The sequence below is a fragment of the Budorcas taxicolor genome, chromosome 4 (assembly GCF_023091745.1).
Source record: "Budorcas taxicolor isolate Tak-1 chromosome 4, Takin1.1, whole genome shotgun sequence".
Classification (NCBI taxonomy): Eukaryota; Metazoa; Chordata; class Mammalia; order Artiodactyla; family Bovidae; genus Budorcas; species Budorcas taxicolor.
In genome coordinates, this window is record NC_068913.1 from 1,765,034 (window position 1) to 1,781,380 (window position 16,347).

Sequence of the window (16,347 nt, forward strand, 5' to 3'; positions counted from 1 at the left end):
CTAAATATTTAAGAAACCAATAAATGTACAAATCCAGGGACCCTGAAGGATAAAATAACTGCTCGTTATTTTATAAAATGTATTGACTGAGAAGAAAATGATCCACATGAACTGACTGAAGTGGCTTCTATCTATTCTGTAGTTTTCCTATCTCACATCGTCCAGTGTTGAAGGGACTCGTGTAGGCATTTTATTTGAATTTGTTTTTCTTGGAACTACCAGGCTCACGGAGAAACAAAAGCAAACAACTCAGTTGTATAGATTAAAAGAAAAAAAGACAAACACGTTGAGTTTAGAGCCTGTAGTCACTATTCTAGGAGATAACTGAGAATATTCTGTAAATGCAAGGTGAGGATAGAAAAGAAAAAAGTACAGGAGTGAAAAAAGAAACAGTGGATGATTTCTTACCATAGTCCTGACCATATGACTGATTAAGGGTGCTAAATTAATTAGTATTTATGGACAATACATTCTTAGACATAGTTACTCAATAGACTGGGCATCCTAGTAGACTCAGAATTGACTTTCTATATACTGCTTTTAAGTGATACACCACTCCTTTATACCAACCTCGTGAACTCTTAATTCATTACAAATACTAAAACAAGTTGATATACTATGTGGACACAGCTGAGAAGGAGGTACTATATAGCAAATTTCCCATGACTCCCATTCCCACTGGGAAAGTCAATTCTAAAAAATATGAAGTCACAGAAAACACAAGAAATATTTTACTATTTGGTATCAGAGTTGATTTTGCAGTTATACTGAATATAATCATAACTAATACTTATGAATTGACGGCCATATAAAAACATCACTACGAAGTCCCATTTTGAGAAGGCAGTCTCTAGATGGCTACCTAGTCTCCCAACTAGTCTCAGAGTTCTAAACATAATCCTGCTACCCACTCTCAGGTGTATGCTAAATACCAGCCTGAACGAACTTACTTTTTCCTAACTCTCTTTGTTATTTATTATATTACTATGGTCAGAGGGAGAATGCAAACACCTTGCTAAGATGTAGGTTGCATAAACGAAGAAGGCAATGGCACCTCACTCCAGTACTCTTGCCTGGAAAATCTCATGGACGGAGGAGCCTGGTAAGCTGCAGTCCATGGGGTCGCGAAGAGTCAGACACGACTGAGTGACTTCACTTTCACTTTTCACTTTCATGAATTGGAGAAGGAAATGGCAACCCACTCCAGTGTTCTTGCCTGGAGAATCCCAGGCACCGGGGAGCCTGGTGGGTTGCCGTCTATGGGGTCGCACAGAGTCGGACAAGACTGAAGCAACTTAGCAGTGGCAGCAGCAGCAGGTTGCATAAAAGGAGTCAGCACAAGGTAGACTTTGCCACAAAATCTAATTTGGAACCATCAGAAGGACGGTAAGGCTGTGCCCAGGTGGCCCACAGCTGAGTGCTCTGGGCTTCTGCATTGCCTTCTTTGCTTCTTCTGTTTCCTGGCAGCTCCGACTTGCATAGCTGACGGAGAGAGTAATTCCCTACCAGGAAAACCGCTGCAGTCTTCATCTTCGTTTTATTTATTACAGTCTTCTGTCCAAATTCTGTGGATGCTGACTGATTTTTGGTCATTGAATGGGACACAAACGCACACTGACCATCAACTTTCAAATGCCTGGCTCTTTGACAAGTCTCATTATTGAGGCTCAGAGTGGCAGAAGCCCAATTTGAAAAATGTGAAAACAAATTCTCCATTTATTAGAATGTGAGAATACAACTCTGACTAACTTGTACAAAGTCTTTCTTCAGAGAATCAGTTCCATGTCCTCCTCTCCCTTGAAACTCACTAGTCCTTCACAGCTTACAGTATCTCACATGTCACTGTCATTCATGAAGAGATGTAAACTAGTGTGTCTCATTTCTTCTACTTTTTCATTGCCTAGTATTACTGATTTTGATTCACTCAACTTCTATTACATATTCTATATTTCTTTTTTTTTAATATTTTTACTTTATTTTACTTTACAATACTGTATTGGTTTCGACATACATTGACCTGAATCCACCACGGGTGTACATGCGATCCTAACATGAACCCCACTCCCACCTCCCTCCCCACAACATCCCTCTGGGTCATCCCCATGCACCAGCCCCAAGCATGCTGTATCCTGCATCAGGCATAGACTGGTGATTCGATTCTTAAATGATAGTATACATGTTTCAATGCCATTCTCCCAAATCATCCCACCCTCCCATACACACCAAGGAAACCAGAATTGAAAGAGACACATGTACCCCAATGTTCATCGCAGCACTGTTTATAATGGCATTCTATCATGTATACTATCATGTAAGAATTGAATCGCTAGTCTATGTCTGACGCAGGATACAGCATGCTTGGGGCTGGTGCATGGGGATGACCCACAGAGATGTTATGGGGAGGGAGGTGGGAGGGGGGTTCATGTTTGGGAACACATGTAAGAATTAAAGATTTTAAAATTAAAAAAAAAAAAGAGATCAAAAAAAATAAAATAAAATAAAATCATAAAAAAAAAAAAAAATAGCCAGGACATGGAAACAACCTACATGTCCATCAGCAGGTGAATGGATAAGAAAGCTGTGGTACATATACACAATGGAGTATTACTCAGCCGTTAAAAAGAATACATTTGAATCAGTTCTGTTGAGATGGATGAAACTGGAGCCGATTATACAGAGTGAAGTAAGCCAGAAAGAAAAACATCAATACAGTATACTAACACATATATATGGAATTTAGAAAGATGGCAATGATGACCCTGTATGCAAGACAGCATATTCTATATTTCATAAGAACTTTACCAATAATTATTTTTTCAACATCAGTTCAGTTCAGTTCAGTCACTCAGTCATCTCCGACTCTTTACAACCTCATGAACTGCAGCATGCCAGGCCTTCCTGTACATCACCAACTCCTGGAGTCTACCCAAACTCATGTCCATTATGTCAGTGATGCCATCCAACTATCTCATCCTCTGTCAGCCCCTTCTCCTCCTGCCCTCAATCTTTCCCAATATCAGGGTCTTTTCCAATGAGTCAGCTCTTCGCATCAGGTGGCCAAAATATTGGAGTTTCAGCTTCAACATCAGTCCTTCCAATGAGCACCCAGGACTGATTTCCTTTAGGATGGACTGGTTGGATCTCCTTGCAGTCCAAGGGACTCTCAAGAGTCTTCTCCAACACTACAGTTCAAAAGCATCAATTCTTCTGTGTTCAGATTTCTTTATAGTCCAACTCTCACATCCATACATGACTATTTTTCAACATACAAATATATTATTAAGAAAATGTATATCTACCTTCTTTTACACTTAATTATGCCTTATAATACTGTGTGCTCTAGAGACCATGGTTTTAAAAACACTTTTAATGAATGCTACTACTTTAATTAATGTTACAAACCTAGACAACATTAAAAAGCAAATACATCACTTTGCTGACAAAGGTCCGTACAGCCAAAGCCATGGTTTCTTCAGTAGTCACGTACAGATGTGAGTGTTGGACCATAAAGAAGGCTGAGTGCCAAAGAATTGATGCTTTCAAAGAGTGGTGCTAGAGAAGACATCTGAGAGTCCATTGGACAGCAAAGAGATCAAACCAGTCAATCCTAAGAGAAATCAATGCTGAATATTCACTGGAAGAATTGATGTTGAAACTAAAGGTCCAATACTTTGGACACCTGATGTGAAGAGCTGAATCACTGGAAAAGACCCTGATGCTGGGAAAGATTGAGGGCAGGAGGAGAAGGGGATTGCAGAGGATGAGATGGTGGGATAGCATCACTGATGCAATGGATATGAACTTGGGCAAACTCTGGGGGATGGCGAGGCACAGGGAGGCCCAGTGTGCTGCAGTCCATGGGCTCACAAAGAGTTGGACCTGACTTAGCGACTGATCACCACCACCAATGACAACTTCTTTAATTACAATGAGATGGTCTTTCCTCAGATTACCAATATCTTCAGAACTGATTTTTAAGCCCTGGATAGACATCATAAACTTATATGAGACATGATACTCTTGTGGGTGACCAATTGTTTCCACGTGAAAATAGGAAAAGTCTAGGACCACACTGGATCCAAAGAGTACAGAGCACCATGGGGGAAGAATGAGCGCAACACAGAAATATTTGCTTAACAAAAAAAAAGGGAACTCTCAGGTCTAAATTTCTTAAGAGAAATCAAAGAAACAAGCAAGAAATGTAAAAGTGAAACTTTAAACCCCGTGTCAACACAAAGGTCCCTTTATCATTTCACATCCAACCATGCCAATGGTTTAAAATGGTGGTTCTGTAGTGTGCTCTGAGAATTCCTGAAGTCCAGAGACCCACTGGGCCAGAAGATCCAAGAGGTCAAAACTCTTTTCACAACAACTCTAAATGTTACTTCCATGCTCAGTTATGTTCTGAGTGCACACAGGAGTTCTCCAGAGACAGGATATGTGACATCAGAACTCTAATGACTAGTGGAATTAGCCATTATGATTGTGTGTGCCTATATTTTTACCATTTTTAGTTTTATTTTCCAGGAGTCTCTGGCTGAGGCGAGGGTTGGAGGTGGCTGGCTGCACGGTCAGGGTCACTGAGTGCAGCAGTGCATGTATGGGACCTGTTGAAGGAAGTGCCATTATCTTCATTACCTCCACCATAGTTTGGCCTTAGGTCAAACAACAAGGAGGGAACACAGCCGCACCCATCAACAGAAAATTGGATTAAAGATTTACTGATCATGGCCCTGCCCATCTGAACAGGATCCAGTTTCCCTTTCTGTCAGTCTTTCCCATTAGGAAGTTTCCATAAGCCTCTTATCCTTATCCATCAGAGGGCAGGCAGACTGAAAACTTCAATCAGAGAAAACAAACCAAAGTGATCATATGGACCACAGACTTGTCTAACTCAATGAAATTATAAGTAAGCCATGCTCTGAAGGGCCATCCAAGACAGACAGGTCATGCTGGAACGTTCTGACAAAACATGGTCCACTGGAGGAGAGAAGGGAAAACCACTTTGGTATTCTTGCCTTAAGAACCCCATGAAGAGTATGAAAAGGCAAAAAGACAGAACACTGAAAGATGAACTCCCCAGGTGAGTAGGTGTCCAATATGCTACTAGAGATTGGTGGAGAAATAAATCCAGAAAGAATGAAGAGAAGGAGCCAAAGCAAAAACAACACCTAGCTATGGATGTGACTGGTGATGGGAGTCAAGACCAAGGATGTAAAGAGCAATACTGCATAGGAACCTGGAATATTCGGTCCATGAATCAAGGCAAATTGGAAGCAGTCAAGCAAAAGATGGCAAGAGTGAACATCAACATTTTAGGAATCAGTGAACTAAAATGGACTGGTTTGTGGTTTACGACGTATGTCGTGATCCGACGCTTCTGACCCCGTGGGCTATTTGTAGCTCGCCAGACTCCTCTGGCAATAGGATTTTCCAAGCAAGAATGCTGGAGTGGGTTGCTATTAGGTAGGTAGAATAGGGAAAAGGAGTCCAAAATGGCGGTGGCTAAAAGACAAGGAAGGGAAAAGCCCGCGAAAATAGAACAAAAGAAAGTCCGAGAACCAGAGTGAAGACTTCAGGTAGAACAAACAACACTCCTTGCTAAGCCCAATTTGCATAGGGCAGGCCCAGGTGGAAGAAAAACATATAAAAGGAGGAGCCAAAGCGCTCTCTCTCTCTTTCTCTCCCACGTGCGTGTGCTCTTTCTCTCTCTCTCCCTCCCCCATGCACTCCTCCACTCTCTTCCCTTCAAGTCTTTGGGTTGGCATGCCCTCACGCTTCAAGGATGGAATCTCCTGCTATCTTCTAATAAAATAGCTGTAACACTGATTTGCCTAAGCGCTATAACAAGGTTTGTCCAAGACCCTGTGATGCTGTGTTGTGCCAAGGGCTTTAATGTCCATCGCTCCAAATCTTTGTTGTGACGAGACAAAGAATGGAGGAACATACACTCCCATGACAGTTGCCATTTCCTTCCTCAGGAGATCTTCCAGACCTCAGCATCGAACTTGGGTCTCCTGCACAGCAGGTAGATTCTTTACCAACTGAGCTACCAGGGAAAACCCCAAATGGACTGGAATGGGTGAATTTAACTCAGATGACCATTATGTCTACTACTGTGGGCAAGAATCCCTTAGAGCAAATGGTGTAGCCATCACAGTCAACAAGAGTCCCAAATGCAGTACTTGAATGCAATCTCAAAAATGACAGAATGATCTCTATTCATTTCCAAGGCAAACCATTCAATATCACAGTAATGCAAGTCTGTGCTCTGACCGGTAATGCTGAACAAGCTGAAGCTGAATGGCTCTATGATGATCTACAAGACCTTCTAGAACTAACACTGAAAAAAGATGTTCTTTTCAATATAGGGGACTGGAATGTACAAGCAGGAATTCACAAGATACCTGGAGTAAGAGGTAAATTTGGCCTTCAAGTACAAAACGAAGCAGGACAAAGGTGACCAGAGCTTTGCCAAGAGAACATACTGGTCATAGCAAACACCCTCTTCAAACAACACAAGAGAAGACTCTACACACGGACATCACCAGATGGTCAATCACGAAATCAGACTGATTCTATTCTTTGCAGCCAAAGATGGAGATGTGCTATACAGTCATCAAAAACAAGACCGGGAGCTGACTGTGGCTCAGACCATGAACTCCTTATTGCCAAATTTAGACTTAAATTGAAGAAAGTAGGGAAAACCACTAGACCATTCAGGTATGACCTAAATCAAATCCCTTAGGATTATACAGTGGATGTGACAAACAGATTCAAGGGATTAGTTTTGATACACAGAGTGCCTGAAGAACTATGGAAGGAGATTTGTGACATTGTACAGGAGGCATTGATCAAGAACATCCCAGAGAAAAAGAAATGCAAAAAGGCAAAATGGTTGTCTGACAAGGCCTTACAAACAGCTGAGAAAAGAAGAGAAGCTAAAGGCAAGGGAAAACAGGAAAGATATACCCATTTGAGTGGAGAGTTCCAGAGAATAGCAAGGAGAGAGAAAAAAAAAAAGCCTTTCTCAGTGGTCAATGCAAAGAATAGAGGAAAATAATAGAATGGGAAAGACTAGAGATCTCCTCAAGAGAGTAAGAGATACCAAGGGACCATTTTATGCAAAAATGGACACAATAAAGGAGAGAAATAGTATGGACCTAACAGATGCAGAAGATACTAAGAAGAGTTGGTAAGAACACACACAAAAAAATTGTATAGAAAAGATCTTCATGATCCAGATAAGCATGATGGTGTGATAAGCAGATGGCTCTTACTTAGAGCCAGACATCCTGGAATGTGAAGTCAAGTGAGCCTTAGGAAGCTTCACTATGAACAAATCTGGTGGAGGTGATGGAATTGCAGTTGAGCTATTTCAAATCCTAACAGATGATGCTATGAAAGGGCTGCACTCAATATGTCAGCAAATATGGAAATCTCAGCAGTGGCTACAGGACTGGAAATGGTCAGTTTTCATTCTAGTCCCAACGAAAGGCAATGCCAAAGAATGCTCAAACTACTGCACAATTGCATTCATCTCACATACTAGCAAAGTAATACTCAAAATTCTCCAGGCCAGGCCTCCACAGCACATGAAACGTGAACTTCCAGACATTCAAGCTGGATTTAGAAAAGGCAGAGGAACCGGAGATCAAATTGGCAACATCCACTGGATCATCGAAAAAGCGAGAGTTCCAGAAAAACATGTACTTCTGTTTATTGACCACCCCCAAAGCTTTTAACAGTGTGGATCACAACAAACTGGAAAATTCTTCAAGAGATGGGAATACCAGACCACCTGACCTAACTCCTGAGAAATCTGTATGCAGGTCAAGAAGCAACACTTAGAACTGGACAAGGAACAACAGACTGATTCCAAATAGGGAAAGGAGAACATCAAGGCTGTATAATGTCACCCTGTTTATTTAACTTATATGCAGAGTACATCATGCAAAATTCCAGGCTGGATGAAGCACAAGCTGAAATCAAGATAGCTGGAAGAAATATCAATAACCACAGATATGCAGATGACACCACCCTTATAGCAGAAATCGAAAAAGAATTAAAGAGCCTTTGGATGAAAGTGAAAGAGGAGAGTGAAAAGGTTGGTTTAAAACTCAACATTCAAAAAACTCAGATCATGGCACCTGGTCCCATCCCTTCATGCAAATAGATGGGGAAAGAATGGAAACAGTGACAGACTTTATATTGGGGGGCTCAAAAATCACTGCAGATGGTGACTGCACCCATGAAATTAAAAGCCATTTGCTCGTTGGAAGAAAAGCTATGACCGACCTTGACAGCATATTAAAAAGCAGAGATATTACTTTTCCAACATCAATCTCTCTCGTCCAAGCTATGGTTTTTCCATTAGTCATGTATGGTTGTGAGAGTTGGACTGTACAGAAAGCTGCACATCGACGAATTGATGGCTTTTGAATTGTAGTGTTGGAGAAGACTCTTGAGAGCCCCTTGGACTGCAAGGATATCCAACCACTCCATCTGAAGGGAATTCAGTCCTGAATTTTCATTGAAAGGACTGACGCTGAAGCTGAAACTCCAATACTCTGGGCACCTGATGTGAAGAACTGACTCACTGGAAAAGACCCTAATGCTGGCAAAGACTGGAGGCGGGAGGAGAAGGGGAAGATAGAGGATGAGATGGTTGGATGGCATCACCAACTCGATGGACTTGAGTCTGAGTAAACTCCGGGAGTTCTGATGGACAGTGAAGCCTGGTGTGCAGCAGTCCATGGGGTCGCGAAGAGTCGGACACGACTGAGTGACTGCACTCAGCTGAACTCCCATATAGTAACCATCAATAGCCATAAACAAAAGTTCCTTGGAATTCTCAATAGTTTTTAGAAGTATAATAGGATCCTAAAGCCAACAACTTTTAGAATCACTGTTTCAAAAGATCTTATCTATCCAATAGCCATTAAAGTATGATTACTTCCCCTACTTCTAATAATCAAAGACAGCACAAACTCACACACACACACACACACACACACACACACACGGACATACAACACACACACACAGTCTGCTCATCAAAACATCTGACTGGCCTACATTCATCTGTGTAATGATACTATAATGAAACAATTATGAGCTGAAATACAACTGACATATTAGCAAGTGAAGTTTTACTCTAGGGAAAGGCTAGAGTTAAAACAAGCATTTTTGGACATTAGAAAAAACTTAGATTCTAAAGTTTAATCTCGGAGAGTTCCTGAGAAGTATAGAGATTCCAAACTGAGAACTTCAGAGTATCAAAGCATATACAGAAACATGTTGAGTTGAAGCTTACAATTTAAAATTTTCTTGTTCTTATCCTTGTTAATATCTTTTGTTTCAAAACACAGGTATCAACAATGACATTTGCTTTATGTATGTCCAATTCTTCAATTAAATTTTCAAAGAAAATATTAGAAGTATGAAGACTGAGTATTTCAAATAGTTCAGTGTCCCTCTTTCCAGAGCTAACTGTGTACTGCAAAATTTATCTGAACTGGATGTTTGTAAATCCTTCATTTTGACTGTTTTATTAGGAACAGACTCTTTCATTCTGACTGCTGGCTGAATGGGGTTTGGAAACAAGTTGATTACTAAATTATCCACATAGGAGACGATCCACAGTTCAGAATTCAAGATAAAATCATAAACGTTTCTACCTTCACGTTAGGGTATTTCCCAGGAGAATCTAAAAGGAAAAAGGGACACAAAGTTAATTACATGTAAATATGAAAGCTAGCTGTACATTCATGCAGAGTTAGTACCGAGCAGAATCCTTGTGCTCAGCCTTGGCACCGAATACATTCAGTTTTAGTGTCTTGTTTTTAGGGGGATTTTAGGACACTGGTAAGACAGACATAGGAATCCACTAAAGATAGTGAAAAGGAAGTACTACATTTAATTGCCATAGAATTATTAGAAATTAAAAATCTTGCATGTTTCAAAATCAGTGTAGTATTTATTAGAAGTATTTCTAGCATTTAGGGAATGGACACTATTAATCTGGTTGGCTTCAAAATTTAGTTTGGTTTGGTACATCATGCTAATGCTTTAAAGGATTTTGATGAAACAACTTTCAAAGAATCAGCTATCTTTTAAAAAAAAGTCTATTGTAGCGAACAAAGTATAAGGAAGGTTGAGAAGTGCTTGCAAACGAGATGTTCAGCTAAGAATCCTCTGTTTGTTTCCGTGGGAAAAGAATATTTCTTGCACACAAGGATGTTTCTCTGATTCCTCAAAAGGAACAGACCCAGGGACAAAATGGATTCTAAGTTGATAAGGAAGTTCCCCAAAACAAAGTCTTGGCTGCAGTAAATAAGTTAAGGTAAAGGTTATCTCGCCCCGCGCCTGCGCACTGTATAGTCATTAAATCATAGTGTTTGGCAACTTGCCCTGTAGATTGTTGTGCAAAAGATATAAAATAAAGCAGCTGTAAGAAGCAAAGAGTTAAAGTAAAAAGATTCAAACCACTCTGCAGTGTTGGTGTTTCATTCCATCGCCAACAGTCAATCCCTCTTGTTTCAAATTAATCTAATTTGAATAACAAATACCAGCACAACATATACCTTTGATGCCTAAGAGTTACTCGGAGGAGCTGTGGTTTCCCCCACTTCTAGCACCCCCTCCCACCTCCAAGATTCTCTGCAGCAATAATGATCTTATCTCTTTTCAGGGCAAATACACTGCAGTCATCTAGAAGGAGTTCTCTCAAGTGTCCTCATCAACTCCAAACTCACCTCCCTAAGGCCTTCCTTTCCTCCTTTCGTCCTTTCACTAGATTCTCTCCTATCCAAAGGGTAGTAATCTCTGCATCTGCGTACTTAAATTTTCCCCATTGACATCCTTTCTATGGATCATACCTACCTGTGGTCTTCTTTACAGACTGGGGCCTGGTAGACTGGAGTTGATGAAAAGAAAGCAAAAGAGAGAGACTAATATTCCCTGGGTTACATGGAAAACCAATAAAGCCCTAGGATAGGGCTTGTACTGCTCACTAAGGCACAGGGCGTCCTCTCAAGGAGGTCTTGCAAGCCCGGGTGGCAAAGTGAGCTCAGCAGGCCTCCATGCTCCAAAGAACTAGCCAGGGAGAGAAGGAAGGACACGGGAGACCCAAGTCTCTAGTGGAACAAGGGTGCATTATTCGTTTTTGTGTGAGTTTATATATTGTAATGCAAGGAAGCTTTAGGCAAAAAAATAAAAGTTAAGAAAACAACAAAAGCCAGTCGTATAACAACGGTTACCAATGGAATAACTAGGAGTAACAATCGTCACAAGGCCAGAAGACAATCCAAATCTTGAGTAAGAGGGTCATGAATAAACAGTTTTACTGTAGGGTAAAAGTTACTGAAGGAAATCCATGTATGTGTTCCATCCCATGACCTCAGTCCTGGGAACAGCGTGCTGCTCCACTTGTTCCTGGTATATCAGGAACTGATAAGGAACAGAGGGTTCATGAGAAACAGAAAACAACATACAGGAGTCCTAAAGTTAAACATTCCCTGACACCTACCATTTCTTTCTCCCTCTTTGCTTAGCAATGGTATCTTATACCTATAACTGCTACTTTAACTCTTTGCTTCCTTCTAGCTATAAACATGCTAGGAAAGAAACACAAAATAATGCTTTTCTTTGATCCTGGTATGTCCTGCACTATCCAAAGCTCTTCTTCCAGATTTCGCTTTATGCAAGGCTACACCCTTGCTACTCAGAGAGCTTGTCAAAAACACAGAACCTCAGACCTCCTCCTCAGCATGTGCACTTCACACATGGTCCCCAAGCGACTAATTAAAATTTGAGAAACTCTGGTCTACATGGAGTCTGCTTCTACATGACTTCAACTTAATTCATTCTCCGGAAATCTCAGCCTCCATTTCCTCACACAAACACGCCCCCCCGAACTGAAATGGCATTAGAAGTTGGAGACCTTCCAGTGGACTCTTTATGAGTCTGTGGGATCCTTGGTCTCCCCATCACACCCCCTGCTCTCTCCTTCTTTCCAGCTCTCTTGTTTTGTCCCATGTGACACCATGCTGGAAAGCAGCAACATTTCGTATGACACCGATTTCCATACATTACAGCTGAGCACCTATGGCCATGCTCCCCACAGAGGATGACACACCGCTCTGCACGCTCAGGGACCACAGTTCTGAACGTCTTCCTAATTATGAGTAAACAGGAAGAGGAGAGAACTTTGCTGTTCTTCTCTGACAAGTTTTGGTGCCAGAAGCTCACTTCAGATTCACCGTCCATGTCAAATACCCTCCCTTTATCTAAAGACCTACATTACTTATTGCCCCCTTCCCCCACAGACCTGTGCTTCCTTTTCTTCATTTCCTCCCTGTACCCTTGGCCTCTCTTATCCTTCATTCCCTCTTGCCTCTAATTTCTTGACCTTCCTTAGGTCATAGAGTATCTTGAAACAGAACTAATAATTTGTTTTTGGTCATGTGTCACATGGAATCTTAATTCCTTGAGCAGGGATCGAAACTGCACCACCTGCATTGGAGAGTCTTCACAGGACAAAGTTTTAAACATTGGACCGCAAAGTAAGTCTAAGAACTAATAATTTAGCTCCTTAAACTGGATTCTCAATGTAATCTGTGGTAGACACCTGATAAGATACATAATTGGCCTCCTTTTCTCATCCTTTTTCTCACTACACATCCGACAGGTGATTTTCTTTGCCTGTCAGAATGCATCAGCATTCTCATTTTCAATCAACATTCTGTCAAATTATTTTTCTGTAAAATATAGTTCTTACCTTCTACTTGTCCATTTAATGTCTTTTTTCCTCTTTGACCAGCAGTTCCAAGTAAATGATCCACATACTTCTGTGGAAGGCTTTCAGAGATACTCTGCTAGAATGGATGATAACAATGAGTTGCATGCAGTTTTCCTAATCACTTTTGAAGAAATACCCTACTTTTAACCTGGTTAAGACAGGTTTTGCCAAGATCCCACAGTTGCTATATGACAGAACCAGGATACTGAATTCAAACATGGTGCTGCATCACCAAGCAGTGGCTGCCGCATCTAAAAGATCAGGCCCTTCTTATCTCCTTCCATAGCTGCCACCTTCAAACAGGGCACTGTTACATTATGTTACTTCAAGTATGGCTGCCATAAAGGTACTATGCACGTGCTACTTAAGCTATGCAAAATGGTTTGCACTTACTAAAACATCACTAAAGCTAACTGCTGTTATTATAGCCCCACATATTTATTACTATTTCACATGCTTTTGCTTCTCTTGAAATGTTCCTTGCAGATCAACTTGACAATCCAAATGTAGTAATACTTTCAAGCTTCAAGCACTATCTTGTCAATGTTGATTTGGTAAAAAACCATAGTAGAAATAAAAATAAAAACTATGAGATACCACCTCACACCAGGCAGAATGGCCATCATCCAAAAGTCTGTTACCTCTGCTGCTGCTTAGTTGCTTCAGTCATGTCCGACTCTCTGCCACCCTAGGACTGAAGCCTTCCAGGCTCCCCTGTCCATTGGATTCTCCAGGCAAGAATACTGGGATGAGTTGTCATGCCCACCTTCCCAACTCAGGGATCAAACCCAGGTCTCCCACTGATAGCAGATTCTTTACCGCTCAGCCACAATTCTTTACCACCTCACACCAGTCAGAATAGCCACCATAAAAAAGTCTATAAATAATGAATGCTGGAGAGGGTCTGGGGGGAAAGAGAACACTCTTGCACTGCTTGTGGCAAGATAAATTGATACAACCGCTATGGAAGATGGTATGCAGGTTCCTTAAGAAACTAGGAATAAAACCACCATATGCCCTAGCAATCCCACTCCTAGGAGAATACCCTGAGGAAACCAAAATGAAAAAAGACACATGCACCCCAATGTTCATTGCAGCACTGTTTATGATAGCTAGAACATGGAAGTAACTTAGATGGCCATCGACACATGAATGGATGAAGATGTGCTGCTGCTGCTAAGTCGCTTCAGTCGTGTCCAACTCTGTGCCACCCAATAGACAGTAGCCCACCAGCCTCCACCATCCCTGGGATTCTCCAGGCAAGAACACTGGAGTGGGTTGCCATTTCCTTCTCCAATGCATGAAAATGAAAAGTGAAAGTGAAGTCGCTCAGTCTTGTCCAAATCTTCACAGTCCCATGGACTGCAGCCCACCAGGCTCTTCCATCCATGGGATTTTCCAGGCAAGAGTACTGGAGTGGGGTGCCATTGCCTTCTCCGATGAAGATGTGGTGGTACACATATACAAAGGAACATTACTCAGCTGTAAAAAGGAACGCATTTGAGTCAGTTCTATTGAGGTGGATGAACCTGGAGCCTATTATACATAGTGAAGTAAGTCAGGAAGAGAAATATAAATATCTGATACTAACGCATATGTATGGAGTCTAGAAAGATGGTACTGACGAATTTATTTGCAGGGCAGCAATGGAGAAACAGAGAGAGAGAACAGACTTAGGGACATGGGTGAAGGGGAAGAGGGGAGAGGGTGAGATGGATGGAAAGAGTAACATGGAAACTTACAATTCCATATGCAAAATAGGTAGCCAATGGGAATTTGCCCTATCACTCAGGGAACTCAAAGAGGGGCTCTTCAACAATTGAGAAGGGTGGCATGGAGAGGGAGATTGGAGAGGGGTTTGGGAGGGAGTGGACCTGGGTGTCCCTAAGACTGATTCTTGCTGATGTCTGACAGAAAACAACAAAATTCTGGAAAGCAATTATCCTTCATTTAAGAATAAATTTTTTACAACCCTATTTGAACATTCACATGGTTTACTGCTTCTTTCCCTGTAAACAGCACACTAATGACTCTAAATTTTTATCTATGTCTTTTGGAGTGGCAGGTAAAGATTAAAGGAATGACCTAGATATTAAAAAAGGAGTAAAACTATGATTATCCAAGTTGAGGTTTAAAAGTTTTCAAATACATTTATGATGATCAACAAAGCCTCAATATTCACAACGGGAATGAAAAACCAACTTAAAAAATCAAGTAACCACAATAACTAACTTTTCTATATGGAAAATTTTACACGTTAGTTTCACGTGTATAACCAAGAATTGACATGGTAATTTAACATCTATAAACACTGAAATTAATAATGTTTCTTAATAATAATATGGGGGAACACAGTCCTAAGATGACAGAGGAGTAGGACAGGCAGACCACTTTCTCCCTCACAAGTTCAGTGAAAGAAAATTTGAACGCTGAGCAAATTCCACAAAACAACTTCTGAATGCTCGCAGAGGACATCAGGCCCCCAGAAAGGCAGCCCATTGTCTTTGAAAGGAGGTAGGACAAAATATAAAAGAAAAAAAGAGAGAGAAAAGAGGTAAGGATGGAGATCCATCCCAGGGAGGGAGTCTTAAAAGGGGAGAAGTTTCCAGACACCAGGAAACACTCTCACCAGCAGGTCTGTGGGGAGTTTTGGAATCTCAGAGGGCAACATAACCGGGAGGAAAAATAAATACATAAATAAATAAAACCCACAGATCACGTGCCTAACCGGAACTCCCTGTGCTTCCATCCACCACCAGCAAGTGGGGCTGAACAGGGAGGGGCGGGCTGTACTGCTTAGGGTAAAGACTGGGCCTGAGTGCCCTGAGGGGACAATCTGAGGGAACTAACATGAGATAGCTATCCAAACTGTGGGATAGCCAGAGAGAGAGAGGAAAAACAAAAGAGAGAGAGAGAACTATCCTGCGAAAACCCCTAACCTAAGGCACTGCCAGGCCCACTCAAAAAACAAAGGACTGAGCGAAAACCAGAGGAGAACTAGATGGCTGCGGATCGTCCCATCCCCCACTGGAGACAGGGAGGTAGGAGGGGGCAACCAGAGCTGGAAAGAGGCAAACTCAGCCCCAGAGAGGCACCCTCTACCAAGCAGCAAGCAGGCACCAAATCGCTAACCAAAACCCCTTGGGATTTTGGATGGTTGACTTTTGACGGGAGGGTCACAGCCAAAGGTCAGCTCCCCAGAAGAGACATATGGCACCCCCCGCCCCCCCCGCCACCCAGGAAACTGAGCGGCTGGGACCAAGGAGGTAATAAGACACACTCCCCACCTGGGGAGACAGCGCTCGCCAAGCACCTGGTGGCCTGAGCTGCTCGGACCTGGGAAGGGTACAAAATGCACGCCCAACCAAGTTCTGCCCCTTTGTGGGGTACCTGAGAACCTGAACCTGAGTGGCTTAGACCTCGGTAGTGCACACAACCCAGGGCCTGCCTCAGATAGTTCCCTGGCAGAGCAACCTAGAGCCTGAGAAGTGTAGACTGGAAAAGTGCACGCGCCATGAGCAGGGCCAAACCCAGTGTGGCCAAGA

General features: G+C 41.9%; 1 pseudogene; it reads right to left on the reverse strand.

Annotated features, from left to right (window-relative positions):
- The window catches only part of LOC128046471 (ankyrin repeat domain-containing protein 26-like), a 73,711-nt pseudogene that overhangs the window by 25,643 nt on the left and 31,721 nt on the right, over positions 1-16,347 (reverse strand).